This window comes from Chiloscyllium plagiosum, unplaced genomic scaffold (assembly GCF_037043375.1).
Source record: "Chiloscyllium plagiosum isolate Xiang-an unplaced genomic scaffold, Cpla_swu_hap1 HiC_scaffold_23, whole genome shotgun sequence".
NCBI lineage: Eukaryota > Metazoa > Chordata > Chondrichthyes > Orectolobiformes > Hemiscylliidae > Chiloscyllium > Chiloscyllium plagiosum.
In genome coordinates this window covers 19221082-19236913 of record NW_028270161.1, presented here as the reverse complement: position 1 = coordinate 19236913, position 15832 = coordinate 19221082, and the positions used below count along the sequence as shown (strand labels likewise).

Here is a 15832-nt window from a genome sequence, read left to right as displayed (position 1 = left end):
CTGATGAGGGATATTCTAATTGGCTAAGATTAGCCTAATGTACCAGTTGGAAAGTCAGAGCAAGTACCAACCAGACCTGGAAAGTATGATTCCATTTAATTGCCTGCAGCAAAAACAAAATACCAGAGAAACACAGCAGGTCTGCAGCATCAGGACAGAAAAGCAGCGTTAATGTTTTAATTCTGTTATGGACCAGGCCCAGACTCCCTCAAAACATTTCAAGAAGGCAGCCTATAGCCTAGTCTCTAAATTTGCTAGTTGTTTTAAGCAGATGTAAAACGGATATTCCAGGAGTAATGCAGCTGGCCCAACCACTCAGTTTCAAACAAAACAGAATTTATTTACAGACTATTGAATGAAACACAAACAAAAGAGAACTGAATTGAGAATACCAACCTATCTAAAAACCAAATCGACACCACCACAACTTAATGATGCTGTTCTAAATACTTGCAACATTCCTGTAAACACCCCTTGGCAAAAAAGGTAAAATCAAATACAGGTTCTTACAGGTGAGATGTCAGAGAAAGAGAGAGGGCATCAGCATCGAGCTGTTTCTTTGACCAGCAGCCTCAGAGTGCTTGCTAAAACCAAACCAGCCTCTGAACTGGGAAAACTGGCCATTCCCCTTTCATTGTACATGTGTTTTGAAAGAAAGACTTGAAAGCCTTCTCAAATAGATATTTCCAGATATATTGGAAGCTCTGCCTTTATGACTTCTGTTGAAAAAAATCAAGGACAACATAACCTTGTTAAAGGAGCAGCATCGTCACACGTCTCCCCTTAAAAAATAAAAATCAATATCCAAAGATGGCTTCATTTTAAAACCCCTTAACCTTAAATTGTTAGTATCCTACAACACATATACATTACATTATAGTAGTGCACATTTGTAAATTTATAGTCATTCTATTTAAGTTCGTTTACTCCTGCCACCAAACACCTCAGTTTCTCATCCAAGTCTTGACAATGCGTCGGTAATCATGTTTGCTTGTCCTGCCACATGCACGGTTTTCAAATTGAATGGCTGTAACAACAGGCTCCATCTAAACTGTCTCGAATTTGATTGGGTTATGATCAGTGTATATGATTGTCTCAGATACATTACTGGGAACATAAGCATTGAAATTACATAACGCTAACACCAAGCTCAAAGTCTCCTTCTCAACTGTTGAATATTTCTGCTGATGAATGTTCAGTTTGCTGGAGAAATACCTGATAGGCACAGCACCACCATCAGCATCACTCGCATCGATAGCCACCTCGAATGACTAAGACAGGAGCGTGGTTAACACAGCTTTCAGGCTGTCAAATGCCTCCCGACAGTTCGCTGTCTACTGAAACTTGTTGCCTTTCTTTAATAATTAAGTGAGTGGAGCAGCCACAGTGGTAAAGTTTGGTACAGATTTCTGATAAAATCCATTCAATTCCAAGAATCATAGTACTGCTCTTTTTGTTGATGATATGGGAAACTCCCTAATTCACTTTGTTTTTGCATTCCATGGGGTCAGTTGTCCATGTCGAATGACATGGCTGAGGAAGATGACTTGGACTTTGGCAAATTCACTTTTAGGCAGGTTTATCACCAAGCCTGCCTCCCGAAGTCGATCAAACAATTCTGATAAATGTTGCAAATATTCCTTCCATGTGTGACGAAAAATCACCAGGTCATCTATATATATGACACAATGTTCAAAGATGTGCAGGTTAGGTGAATTGGCTATGCTAAATTGCCCATAGTGTTAGGTGAAGGAGTAAATGTAGAGGAATGGGTCTGGGTGGGTTGCTCTTCGGAGGTTTGGTGTGGACTTGTTGGGCCAAAGGGCCTGTTTCCATACTGTAAGTAATCTAGTACAATTAGATATTCCAGAAATGACCTTTATTGGTTAGTCTTTGAAATATGGCTAGCACATTTTTCATACCAAATGGCATGACTTTAAATTGATACAGTCCATTTGGTGTTACGAAAGCCAAAATTGCTCTTTTGGACAAAGGTATCTGACAGTATCCTCTCAGCAAGTACAATTTAGAAATACAAGTTGCTTGAAGCACCTTTTCAACATAGTATTCCAAACGTGGAATCAGATATGCATCAGTCTTTGTCAGGGTATTGACTTTGTGATAGTCCACACGTATCCATTGGGTAATATCTAGGTTTGGCACTACTATGGGTGAGTTCCAGTCACTGTAACTTTGATTATGTTGTCTTGGAGCATGCGTTCAATCTCCTTTCGAACCTGTGCCAACTTTAGAGGGTTATGCCTATAAGGATGTTGTTTAATTGGAACAACATTTCCTCTATCTACATCATGAATAATTAGGTTAGTACTTCCCAGCTTATTTCCTTATATCTCCCCATGCAATAGTAATAACTCTTTCAGGTCATTTAATTTTCCCGTGGAAGATACTGCAATAACTTATCCCAATTTTTGACAACTTCCTCATTGTCCAATTTAATTTGAGGAATGTCCAATTCAGAATCCTCTGAACGTGGCTCTTCACTGTGCTGTAACCAACAACAGTTTCCTTTTGCTTTCCTTCCCTGTCAAAATATTTACACTCAGATTTCTTTCTGTCTGGAGTCCTTATCAAATAGTTAACCTCACTCAATCTCCTTTCAACTTGATAGGGTCCACTAAACCTTACTTTTTAAAAGGTTCAACTGCCACTTGAAACAACACGAATACCTTATCTCCAATAGCAAAAATGTAATTTTTTGATTTCTTGTCTGCTTCCTGTTTCATTGTATACTGTGATACTTTTAAATGCTGTCTAGCCAACTCCCCCACTCTATTTAACCATTCCTTAAAATTTGACATATAGTCCAAATATGTGGTCTTTGAGTTATTACTTACGAATTTCTTCTTAATCAATTTTAGTGGTCCTTTCATTTCATGCCCAAAAAACTAATTCAAATGAACTGAATTTGGTTGATTCATTTGGTGCATCTCTGATGGCAAAAATTATAAACTGAATTCCTTTATCACGATCATCTGGATAGTCTTGACTATAAACCCTCAACATGGTATTTAATGTCTGATGCCACCTTTCTAACACTCCATGTGATTCTGGATGGCTTGCTGTAGATTTGAATTGTTTTATTCCTAAGCTATCCATAACTTGCTTGAATAATTTTGATGTGAATTTTGACCCTTGATCTGACTGTGGTTAGTCTGTATCTAGTGAAAATTTTGAGTAATTCCTCTGCAATCCTTTTAGCTGTGATTTGCATAATGGAATGGCCTCTGGAAATCTAGTCAACACATCCATTATTGTTAACAAATATTGATGCCCACTTTTTGTAGGGGCCCTCAAATGCAAGAATAGGTATTAAAGGTGCAGGGTTGTTTACTGCTTGTGATTTTCCAATTGTATGACATGTCTGGCAAAATTCAGCTACATCCTTGTGCAATCCAGGCCAGGTAAAATATTTTTGTATTTGAGCTCTTAAGTTTTTCCTACCGCCTAAATTATCTCCTTCAGGTAGTTCATGTGCTACCTGCAACACCACCTTTCTATAACCCACTGGCAATACAACTTGATGAACAACTTCTCCATTTCTCATCTGCCTGAATATATAATCGTCTCCATTTTCTCATCATTTTTAAGATAGTAGCATTCAGGGATACATCAAGATTCTTCAGTGTATGCCTTTTGATGCAATCTTCATCTTTCTGCATAACTCAGTTAATTTCTCTGAGCTAAAGATTTCTACATTGTCAGCCATTTGCTCCTGGTTTGTCTCAACCATCTGATCAAACAGGGTCTCTGCTAATTCCACTTCAACTCTCTTATCTGGACTCTTTGATCTCTCCTGTTTCAGTTGGTGACTTTGTGACCTCATTACCACACAGTCAAGAAAAATCTCAGGATATGTTTCCTGCAATACCTCAGTTTCCTGAGTTTCTACAGGCTTTTCAGCCATAGTAAACGCACTCCGACCAGAGAATCAGCTATATCATTAGCAAGGACAGATTGTATTCCTGGAGCTGAGAGTTTGTCCAGTACTCCTACCACAACTCCTCCACTCTTCACTGAACACACTAACCTCAATCTATGTAACAGAGCACTTGTCTCACTGTGAATTCCTGTTACCAGCACTTTTTCCTCCAGCAATAGTCCTTCAGAGGTTACATATCCTCTCATCTTTCAACATCAAAGATTGAGCAGAGCTTTTGTCTCTTAATATTGTAATGTCTTTACCTGCTGCACCTCACCTATGAGAGTAAACTTTACCTTTGGAAGTATGTGGTTTGAGATCAGGTACTTCCTCCTTAACCAGCCTCTGTCCAGGTTGTACATTCTGGTGCAGCTTTTTAGCCTCCACTGTACTTTCCATGACCATCCAACAAAACTTATCCAGTTTTCCTACATCTGGCTTCCCAGTACTTTTTCCTAAATCTACCAACATAGTGATTTCATGTGGCCTACTTTATTGCAGTGAAAATACTATTTTTACTCTTCTCTTTCCCCTTCAAGGGTTTCCTTTTTACTCTGTGGTAAGTTATCCTTAATGATCTTCATCAAGATCAACCTTTCCCTTTCTATGTAAGGATTTCTTTTTCCCCCCACAATTTCTATCCCTCCTGGATTGATATTGATGTTGGAAGCCAGACTTTGATTTATGAACCAACTCATAAATTATCAGCAATTTCAGCTGCTTAAATTCTCTGCTCTTCTGCAAGTTCTCACTACCTCAGGAAGTCAAATTTTGAACTCCTCCAAAAATAGTCATTTAAGAGCATCATAGGTGGATAAAGGCATTAAAATTGAGCAAACCTATCAAATTACTTTGTTTGATCCTTTCAAACTCAATGTAGGTTTGACCAGGATCCCTCCTTAGATTCCTGAAGCTGTTTGTCAGCTTCTGGTACAAGCTTAAATGCACTTAAAATGGGCTTTCTTCACCTCAATAACTGCAGATGCTGAAAACTAGATTCTGGATCAGTGGTGCTGGAAGAGCACAGCAATTCAGGCAGCATCCAACGAGCAGCGAAATCAACGTTTCAGGCAAAGGCCCTTCATCAGGAATAAAGGCAGAGAGCCTGAAGCATGGAGAGATAAGCTAGGGGAGGGTGGGGGTGGAGAGAGAGTAGCATAGAGTACAATGGGTGAGTGGGGGAGGAGATGAAGGTGATAGGTCAGGGAGGAGACGGTGGAGTGGATAGGTGGAAAAGGAGATAGGCAGGTCGGACAAGTCAAGGGGACAGTGCGGAGCTGGAAGTTTGAAACTAGGATGAGGTGGGGGAAAAGGGGAAATGAGGAAGCTGTTGAAGTCCACATTGATGCCCTGGAGTTGAAGTGTTCTGAGGCGGAAGATGAGGCGTTCTTCCTCCAGGTGTCTGGTGGTGAGGGAGTGGCGGTGAAGGAGGCCCAGGACCTCCATGTCCTCGGCAGAGTGGGAGGGGGAGTTGAAATGTTGAGCCACGGGGCGGTTTGGTTGATTGGTGCGGGTGTCTCGGAGATGTTCCCTAAAGCGCTCTGCTAGGAGGTGCCCAGTCTCCCCAATGTAGACGAGACCGCATCAGGAGCAACGGATACAATAAATGATATTGGTGGATGTGCAGGTAAAACTTTGATGGATGTGGAAGGCTCCTTTAGAGCCTTGGATACAGGTGAGGGAGGTGGTGTGTGCACAGGTTTTACAGTTCCTGTGGTGGCAGGGAAAAGTGTCAGAATGGGAGGGTGGGTCGTAGGGGGGGGGGGGGCGTGGACTTGACCAGGTCGTCATGGAGGGAACTGCCTTTGCAGAAGGCAGAAACAGAAATATATCCCTGGTGGTGGGGTCTTTTTGGAGGTGGCGGAAATGTCGGCGGATGATTTGGTTTATGCAGAGGTTTGTAGGGTGGAAGGTGAGCACCAGGGGCATTTTTACATTACAGTGTGGAAACAGGCCCTTCGGCCCAACAAGTCCACACCGACCCACCGAAGCGCAACTCACCCATACCTAACACTGGGCAATTTAGCATAGCCAATTCACCTGACCTGCACATCTTTGGACTGTGGGAGGAAACCAGAGCACCCGGAGGAAACTCACGCAGACATGGGGAGAATGTGCAAACTCCACACAATTGCCTGAGGCTGGAATTGAACCCAGGTCTCTGGCACTGTGAGGCAGTAGTGCTAACCACTCTGCCGGCATTCTGTCCTTATGGTTGGAGGGGTGGGGTCTGAGGGCAGAGGTGCGGGATGTGGATGAGATGTGTTGGAGGGCATCTTTAACCACATGGGAAGGGAAACTGCAGTCTCTAAAGAAACACACCAGATGGCCTCTATGGTGGAACTGGTGCTCCTGGGAGCAGATATGGTGGAGGTGGAGGAATTGGGAATATGGGTTAGCATTTTTGCAAGAGATAGGATGAGATACCTCCTCTGATAGGGATGCAAATACTTCAATTAGCTCTACCTACAAGAGGTTTGGATCAATAAAAGCTACATGGTCACTGGCCTCTGCATTTGTTTAGCTGCCTTTTCAAATGAGATGGAAAGATTTTCCACATCTTTCTCCTCAAATTTAGGCAATGTTTGAATATATTTAAACAGTTGCCCACCAAGTCTTTGGCATGATAGTGAGGATAAGCAAACCTAAGCTTACTTTCTGCCTTCATCTCCATCCTTTTAAGCTGACTGAACATCAGTTGGCACTTAGGAAAAACACCCTCTATCTTCTTTTCCTTTTTGTTCTGGTAGGACCTTCTGTTCTTTCCCTTTCCTCTGCTTTTAATAGTAATTCAAACAGTTTCATTTCTTTTGCCTCTAACTCAAGTGGCTTAATTTTCAATTGTATTTTTGCCATCTGCAATAATTCTGATGGCATTTCCAGCAAATAAATGCTGAGCTATTGCTGTAAATTATCGGTCCTTTCCTCACAAAAGGAGGCAGCTCCAACTCTAGCTTGACAATTCCAAAAGCTTTTCCTTGTTCACCTTTTGAAAAGCTCCCAAAGTGACTTCTTCCAACCCCAGAAAACTTAATGACTGAAAAAGCCACTACCACAAACACTATTAAACCAACTGAATTAATCATCCAGAACAAGACATTAACACCTACCACTTGCTGCAGTTGAGTGCACATACAGTAATCCCAATCAGAACTATAGACCAAATCCCACAAAGAGCCCCCAATCTGTTATAGACCAGGACAGACTCCCTCAAAACATTAAGGTAGCCCAGATCCTACCTTTGTTAGTGGTTTTAAGCAGGTCTATGTGGATATTCCAGGAGTGATGTAGCTGGCCCAACCAGTTTGAAACAATATTTACAGATTACTGAATGAAACACCAACATGAGAACCAAATTTAGAACAACCCATCAACTCCACTGCAACGGTTCCAAATACTTGCAACATCCTGATAAATAGCCCCTTAGCAAAAAAAGTCAAAATCAAACCTGTTCTTCCCAGAGAAAAGTCAGAAAGCAGGAGGATTGGTATGGAGCTATTTCTTTGACCAGCAGCCTCATACAGAATGTATGCTAAAACCAAACCCTGAAGTGGGAGAATTGGCCACCCCCTTTTCATTGTACAAATGTTTTGAAAGACACTTCGATACTTCCAGATATATCAGAAGCTCTTTACAACCCCTTTTGAAAAACAAATAATCAAGGATAGCATAACTTTGCACTTGTGACAGTGCTGCTCCTTTAACAATGTCTTTATGGTGAGGTGCCCAGTAGTTGCTGGACAAGTACCAGTGGCACAGGCAAGAAGTCCTTAAGTGACCAATAATGGGTCATAGGCAATAGAAAGTGATATAATGCCAACCCACCAAAAATAAACCTACTGTTGTCTTTAATCATACTTTTGATTGTAATAAGTTATTGAACAGGCACACCAGGTCTCAGAAACCATCTTACCAGCCCACAATTGCTTGAAGAGCAATTCTTAAATATGGGTGGTAGCCTATTCCAACTTGTTCAAAAAATTATCCCAATGCAGTCAGATATTGAAATTCTAGATTTTGAAACCATGCCTAAGGAATGAACAATTAAATATGCAGGACAGTTTGGGGACATTTGAAACAATATTGGTTGAGTCAAAAGTATCATTGGAAACTAGTTTATCACTGGAATATTAGACAAAGTGACAATCATTTAGAAGTTCTTTTTTTATTGTTATTTTTAAATTGACAGAAATTATGCGTACAGCCTTAAAAGGAGGCATTTGACTTTATCGGTTGGCGCCTCTCAACCCACCGAACCAAGCAACGCAGACAACCTAAAGCTAAAAAAACAAACTAAAAAAATAAGCTAAAATAAAAAAAAAAAGTCGTTTGTTTGGTTGTTTTGTTTTGCTTTGGTTGAGTGGTCATTAGTTTCGTTGCTTTGAGAGCTGCGCAGAGGCCGACCAAGAAGATAATTTCTCATCTTCAACTGCCCGGCCTCAATATTCCAGATGGATCCAATCTAGACATTCATCTCTGGACATTCCATTCTGCGCACTGGCATCAAAGACACCAGTGTTCCTTGCCGCTGGAAGCAAGGCTATTTTTGTCCTGTCAAGGAAAAAAAAATAGAAAAGAATGTCACGTACATGAAACTATTCCATTACAGATCCAGATTAGAGTAGCCTGCCTCAACTTTCTTGAAACCAGGCTCAGCAATATTTCTTCCAGAAACCTGAAGATCAACTCTTCATCCACCAGTACATCTACTTAGATTTGACCAACTCATCATCCCATCAACAAAGCCACCACAGTGTTGATCAAATGCTTACTCCTATTTAAAAAAGGTTTTTAGAATGGTGGGGAGAAAAGTCACTGCAGACTGTTGGGAGATTTATCTCAGCTGGATAATTCTAGCTCACTGGAGATCTTTGGCAGGTCAGAGAATTTCACATCCATACGTCAACCCAATTCTGCCTGCCTCTGGGCAGGAATCTAAACCACACCATGTTCCAGGCCAGGCTGCACAGATATCCTGTAGAACCTTCAATCTTTAGCCAATCCATGCCTTCAACCTCAAGGAAAAATGAATGATTTTAAAAAACTAGGATGAATCAAATAAAATATCCTTTGTCATGTGTATTCCAACACAGGAGTAGAGTGAAAAGATTTTACAATAGCTGCCTCTAATGACACCATCTTAGGTACAAAGTACCTAGGTACAAATCTTTGTTAGAGAAATAAAGTGAATAAAGAGAAAAAAGGTGTAGCATTACAGAGGAACCTTGATTATCCAAAAGGAGATAGAGGTACTAATAGAAACATTACATCAAAGATCCAACAGTGATCACTCCCTTTGTTTAGTGATTAAGCAGGCACCGTTGCCAAATGGCTGACCTCCTGCTCTCCGCTTTCCCTAGAGTTCTACAGAAGGGTCTAGTCTGGCTGCCCTGGAGGTGGGGGGGGGGGGGGGGGGTAGTGTGGGACAGGGTTGAGGCAGGGGCAGGGTTGGGGGCGCAGGCAGGAGCTTGTGCATTTTGTGCTGGGGGGCAATGTTGGACGGTTGGGGGGCAGCAGGTGTAGGAAGTGGTTTGGTGGGCAGTGTTGGGGGTGGGGCCTAGTGCGCTGTGTGCCACTGCAGTCTCCTAAATGGGGAGCAGACTTCAAAAACTCCAAGCCCCAGCTGAAAGGCATTTAATCAATTAACCAAATAATCAATTATCCAAATGAAATAGTGCCCACCCATCCCATTCAGACAATAGAGGTTCCCCATGTACTTAGTCTAAAAAAAAAGAGTATTGGAGGAAGACATGCAAGTTGCAGGCTCCCTTTTACTATGTCCCAGCTCATTTTCATAGGGAGCAAGCAGAGTGTAACATAAGCTTTGTATTAGCAACAGAACAGTGGAATCATGGATGTGGAGAACCATCAATTATCCAGGATATGAAACTACTTCTAATGAATTAGAGTAACAGTAAACAGCAACATTCCACTGTTATGACAAATACCTTTTGAATATTTGTCTAAATGCAAAAACAAAAGAGGATTCTATAAACACTGTACTCCATTATCCTGGTTATTTTCAGATCAGACTTGACCCCAGGTCCCAATACCAAATCTTCCTTTAGAACTACCAGCTTTTTTCCCCCCCATTTTTACCAAAGCTAATCATATCTTGAAACTTATCCAAATAGGAAACATTGTATGGGCTGCAACATTCCCACCAACCTTCAGAACATGTGTGCTGTAGATAAAGTACTCACCATGAAACTAAAAAAGTTAACTACTGCAAGCAAGAACATGGAGGAAAAGAAGGAAATCCCTGGGGGGAAAAAAGATGCAAGTAGTTAGTAGTAAATAAAGACATGTTTACATAGCATATTTCACAAGGTCAAAAACAACAAAGCAATTCAGTTATTTGGATACTTACAAGTCTAGTTGCTTTTGTAAGGTGACAGTAAAATCTGCTCCCAGCAATCAAATACAAAAGTCTATTTTAGGCATTAACATAATTGTTTACTGGGACACTGCAAATACTTGAGTGAATAGCACCCAAAGGGCTCTTACAGTCACCTAAGGCAGACAGAATCTGCACAGCGACCTTTCAAAACTGCTTTGGAATGCAATCCTGAAATAAGTACTCCAACCTCTGGAGAGGAACTTGGAAACCCACACCCAAACACAGGATACTTCGATTCCTTTAACCTAGAATCAAGGTACTGCTTCACAATGGCAGGGTAGGTCAGTGGTTCACACAGCTGCATCAGAATGCCAGGGTCCTGAGTTCCATCCCCACTTTGGGGGATTGTCCTGTGGAGTTTGTCTATTATTATTACCATCTCTGCATGAGTTCCTCCCACAGTGCAATGATGCACATGTTAGGTGGATCGGTTGTGCCAAATTGCCCATAGTGTCCAGGGATGCGTGGATTAGCCATGGGAAATGCAAGGTGGGGGTGGGTCTGGGTGGCATGTTCGTCGGAGGGTCAGTGTGTGGATCAGTGGGCCGAATGGCCTGCATCCTCACTGTAGATATTCTATCCTTCACTAGAAGGAGTGGGGTTTTTTTCTTCGATATTTTAGGAGGAAAGGTGAAATGGTGCAGCTTTTTAAAAGCGGAAACACCAGGAGTGTTATGTGATCTCGGAATGAGATCAGGGTGGGGTGTTGGTTAGTTCGGTGCAACACTGGTTAACGTTAGGATGTACAAACACACGGAGAGACCCCCGTTTCCGCTGGGTGAGGGGGCTGCATATGGTCCTAAAGAAATGTTATGGTCAGTCACCAATTCGACATTGATCGTTGCTACAGGAATCGCCCAGTTTCGTTTTCATTCGGTTGACGTGACGCAGGGAAAACTACTAACTCAAGGTAGGTGAGAAATATGACAAAAAAAATACCGAAAGAGTTAGACAAAGTGCAGTGACTCCTTGGGGATTCCTATCCAAGTTAGTTTTGGGGTGCGGGGAGGGAGACGCGGGAAGTCGTGGAAACGACACGGAAAATAAAACAGATGGAATTAACACAAAGTCGGAGGGAAGCTCCTGCAATAAGGAGCCCCCCGAATAGAGATCTTACCTTGAAAAAGATGGAGGACAGCAGAAAGCATCTTGCCCCTTTCGGGGCAACGCCCGCCGTGAAAAAGAACAAACAACTCCGAGAGCAGCCTTTTATAGTCCGCTCTGAACCAATCACTGAGAGCTCGGAAAGCACCTCATCACTCTCCACCTCCTGGTGTAGATCTTAGAATCAGTGCAGTGTGGAAGCAGGCTCTTCAGCCCATCGAGTTCACACTGACCCTCCGAACAGCATGCCGCCCATACCTACCCTCTACATCTCCCATGATTAATCCAACTAACCTACTTTACTCAGAGTGGTACAGGTGTGGAATGCCATACCTGCCAATGTAGTTAGCCACATTAGGGAGATTTAAACAATCCTTGGATAAGCACGTGGATGATGATGGGATAATGTAGGGGAACGAGCTGAGAATAGTTCACAGGTTGGCGCAACATGAAAAGCCGAAGGGCCTATTCTGCACTGTATTGTTCTATGTTCTATGTTCTAATCTACACATCCCTGGACACTATGGACCAACCCACCTAACCTGCACATCTTTGGACTGTAGGAGGAAGCCCACACAGACACGGGGATAAGATGCAAAGTTGCCCAGGTCCCTGGTGCTGTGAGGCAGCAGTGCTAACCACTAGGCCACTGTGCCGCCCGTGCTTAACAGCCTGAACAGCGGGACAACAATAAATGATTTACATTTACATAGAACAAAACCAGAAGTTGTTGAGAAGCTCGGCAGGTTTGGCAGCATCTGTGGAGACAAAGCGGAGTTAACCTTTCAAATCCAGTGTCCTTTAAAGTATGTATATAGCTTATATGTAATGAGAGCTCTTGGGGTGTAGTTCTTATCTCTGAGCTAAGAGGTTTGGACTCAATTCCTATCTTCTCCAGAGGTGTATAATAGCAGATCTGACCAGATTGATTAAAAAATATCAAGCCGCTTTGTAGAAAAATTGTACCAATTTGTTACACAGGCTCAAAGATCTTTCAGGAAAGAATGGCAGAGCTTAGTTTGACTCTTTACAAAATGAGCATGGGTGGCAAGACCAGCAACTGTTGCCAGTCCCTAACTGCCTTTGAGAAAGTTTGGACAGGGTGGTTACTGGGGCCAAAGCAACTAAAGGCACAGCCATCAGTGATGGAACACTAGGAATACACAGAATTCAGAACTGGAGGGCTGCAGTAAATCTTGGATGGTGCTCAAGTTGGAGGAGATAACTAGGTAAGGGTGAAGCCATTGGGAAGCAGTATCAACATAATTCTATCTCTTCCTAACATTTTTCAGCATTAAATTAGAGCATTTGAGATATTATTGTAATCTTAAATATCCCCAAAATCACAGCAACTCCCACCATCCACATCACTCTACCACCATGGTGAGAAGCCAATCTGATCCAATTGGCTGGTATTTTTATGCAGCACATGCTTTTAATAAAAGCACAGCTTCATCAAGGGGAGATCATGCTCAACAAATCTGTTAGAATTCTTTGAAGAGTTAACAAGCAAGTTAAGCAAAGAAGAGCTTGTGGACATGATCTGTTTGGGTTCCCAGAAGGCCTTTGACAAGGTTTTACACAGGAGGCTGCCAAATAATGACCATGGTGTTAGGGGCCAAGATACTGTCATGAATAGAGGATTGGCTGGCTGACTGACTGATGACAGACAGTAGAGATAAAGGGGTCTTTTTGAGCAAGGCAGCCAGTGACTGGTGGAGTTCCTTAGGAGTTGGTGTTGGGATCACAACTATTCACATTATACAGTAACGATCTAGCCAATGGAACTGAAGGCATTGTTGCTAAGTGTGCAGATGACACAAAGATAGGTGGAGGGACAGGCAGTGTTGAGGTAGGGGGAAAGCTGCAGAAGAACTTGGACAGGTTGAGAGAGTGGGCAAAGAAGAGGCAAATGGAATAGAATATGGAAAAGTGTGAGGTTATACACTTTAATAGGAAGAATAGAGGCATAGACGCATAAATGGGAAAGGCTTCAGAAATCTGAAGTGCAAAGGGACTTGGGAGACCTAGTTTAGGTTTCTGTTAAGGTTAAATTGGATGGAGGGGTCTGATTCCGTGCTGTACATCTCTATGACTCTTTAGCGTGCAGGTTCACTTGGCAATTAGTAAGGCAAATGCAATGTTAACATTCATTTCAAGAGGGCTAGAATACAAAAGCAGAGAGGTGCTGATGAGGCTCTAGTCAAACTATGTTTGGAATATTGTGAGCAGTCTTGGACCCCAATTCATTGAGTGTATTTAAGACAGAGATAGATAGGTAAGGGGATCAAAGGTATGGAAGAAGATAGGAGAGTGGAGTTGAGAAACATATTGGCCATGACTGACTAGTGGAGCAGTCAGGAAAGGCCAAATTTTCCTCCAACGTCTTTCAGTCTAAAAGTACTAAAAAATTAAACATTAAAAATATAACACATAGGTAGTAAGTTAACCTGGAGCAGTGCTATTTTCTGGGTCTGTAGATCTTAAATGTGCAAAATAGCCTTTAGTAGAGTGATGCACTCTTCCTGTTGGATGTGGGAGATTGGGGAGAGTTTCCATGTTACTGATTATTATGTCTGAAGGAAGCGTGTTTGGTTGTGAATCCTATCATATTGCATGGATCAGTTGGAGCAGCAGTTAAAGGCAATGAGGAATTTACAGGAGCTAGGGGATGTGATGGATGGCAGTTGCAGCAAGGTAGAAAAACTGCAGATATGGTCAGGTAGATGGGTTACTTCTAGGAAAGGGAGGAGAGGCAGGTAGTGCAGAAGTCTCCTGTGGCTATCCCCATCTCAAACAAGTATGCTGTTTGGAAAATGTGATGTGGAATTGCTGGTGTTGGACTGGGATGGACAAGGTCAGAACTCACAAGACACCAGTTTATAGTCCAACAGGTTTATGTGAAATCGCAAAAGTTTTTCAATTGCTGTTCCTTCAGGTGAACTGGAAGGAAGAGCACAGGCACAGAACTTGTTGGTGGAGAGATCATTGCAAATTAAGAGTGTCAAAAGATAGTACAAATGGTGCGAGTGGAGTGTTGACAGGCTGAATAACAAGTCGTTGCAGGTGTGGCAAATGGTGTGAGTAAAGTGTCAACAGAACAGCAAGTGAAGGGATAACCTGTGATCCGATTAATTAAGGCAGAATTTACAAAAAAATCAAAAACACGATGGTACTAATGACAAACCAAATGGCTGGCATAATACATTAGGCATAAGAGTCATGCCTATAAATTCTATGCTTCCCTCCACTTCACCCGATGAAGGAGCGGCACTCCGAAAGCTATTTCACATAAACCTGTTGGACTATAACCTGGTAAAAACAATGACTGCAGATGCTGGAAACCAGATTCTAGATTAGTGGTGCTGGAAGAGCACAGAAATTCAGGCAGCATCAACCTGGTGTCTTGTAACTTCTGGTTTTGGAAAATGTGGGGAGTGATGCACTGTCTGGGGAATGCAGCATTGACAGCCAGGTTTCTGGTACTGAGACTGGCTCTAATGTAACAAGGCATATGTCAGGTTCTAAGTGATCGATTGTGATAGGGGACTGGATAGTCAGAGGAACAGACTGATGTTTCTGTGGCGACAACAAGACATCAAGATCATGTGTTTCAACCCTGGTAACAGAATAAAGGATATCTCTAAGAGGGTGTAGAATATTCTCAAAGGGGAGAGGGAGCATCAGGAGGTCATTGTACACATTGGAACTGATGACATAGGAAGAGAAAAGGATGAGATTCTGAGGAGAGAATATAGGAAGTTAGACAGCAATTTCAAAAAGAGGTTCTCAAGGGTAGTAATATCTGGATTACTCCCAGTACCACCAGCTAGTGAGGGTAGGAATAGGAGGATGGAGCAGATGAATGCATAGCTGAAGAGGTGGTGCAAGGGAGAAGGAATCACATTTTTGGATCATTGCAATCTCTTCTGGGGTAGAAGTGACCGGTATAAGAAGGATGGATTGCACATGAATTGGACAGGGATTAATATACTGGCAGGGAGATTGGCTCCATGTGCTCTGGAGCATCTAAAGTAGTTTTATGGGTGGGGTGAGGTGGATTGGGTGGGCGGGGGATGAGTTGCGTGGAGTGTTAGCCAGGCAGACAGTGAGAAAGGAGATTAGTCTGAGACTGGTGCAGTTGGGAAAAGGAGCAAGTCAAATAGTCAGGGCAGGCAGGAACAAAGCAGAAACGACTTCCGACTAATAAATTAAACTGCATTTATTGCAATGCAAGAAGCCGAACAAGTAAGACAAAAAAATCAAAAACACGATGGTGCTATTTAATAGGACTTCACTCAGGCAGCCATTTACATTTTGTAACTGTATTTGTCAAATCCCTTTGGATTCTTCTTAACCCAATTTATGTGCCCTTTCTGCCCTCCTGA

General features: G+C 42.3%; 1 long non-coding RNA gene across 1 annotated transcript; it reads right to left on the bottom strand.

Annotated features, from left to right (window-relative positions):
* Positions 1 to 8089: 8089 nt before the first annotated feature.
* On the bottom strand, positions 8090 to 11554 carry LOC122561798 (uncharacterized). The gene is made up of 3 exons (XR_006315108.2): positions 11458 to 11554; positions 10144 to 10202; positions 8090 to 8491 (listed from the first exon to the last, which is right to left on the bottom strand). It is a non-coding gene; the product is annotated as an uncharacterized LOC122561798 (long non-coding RNA).
* Between the last annotated feature and the right edge of the window lie 4278 nt (positions 11555 to 15832).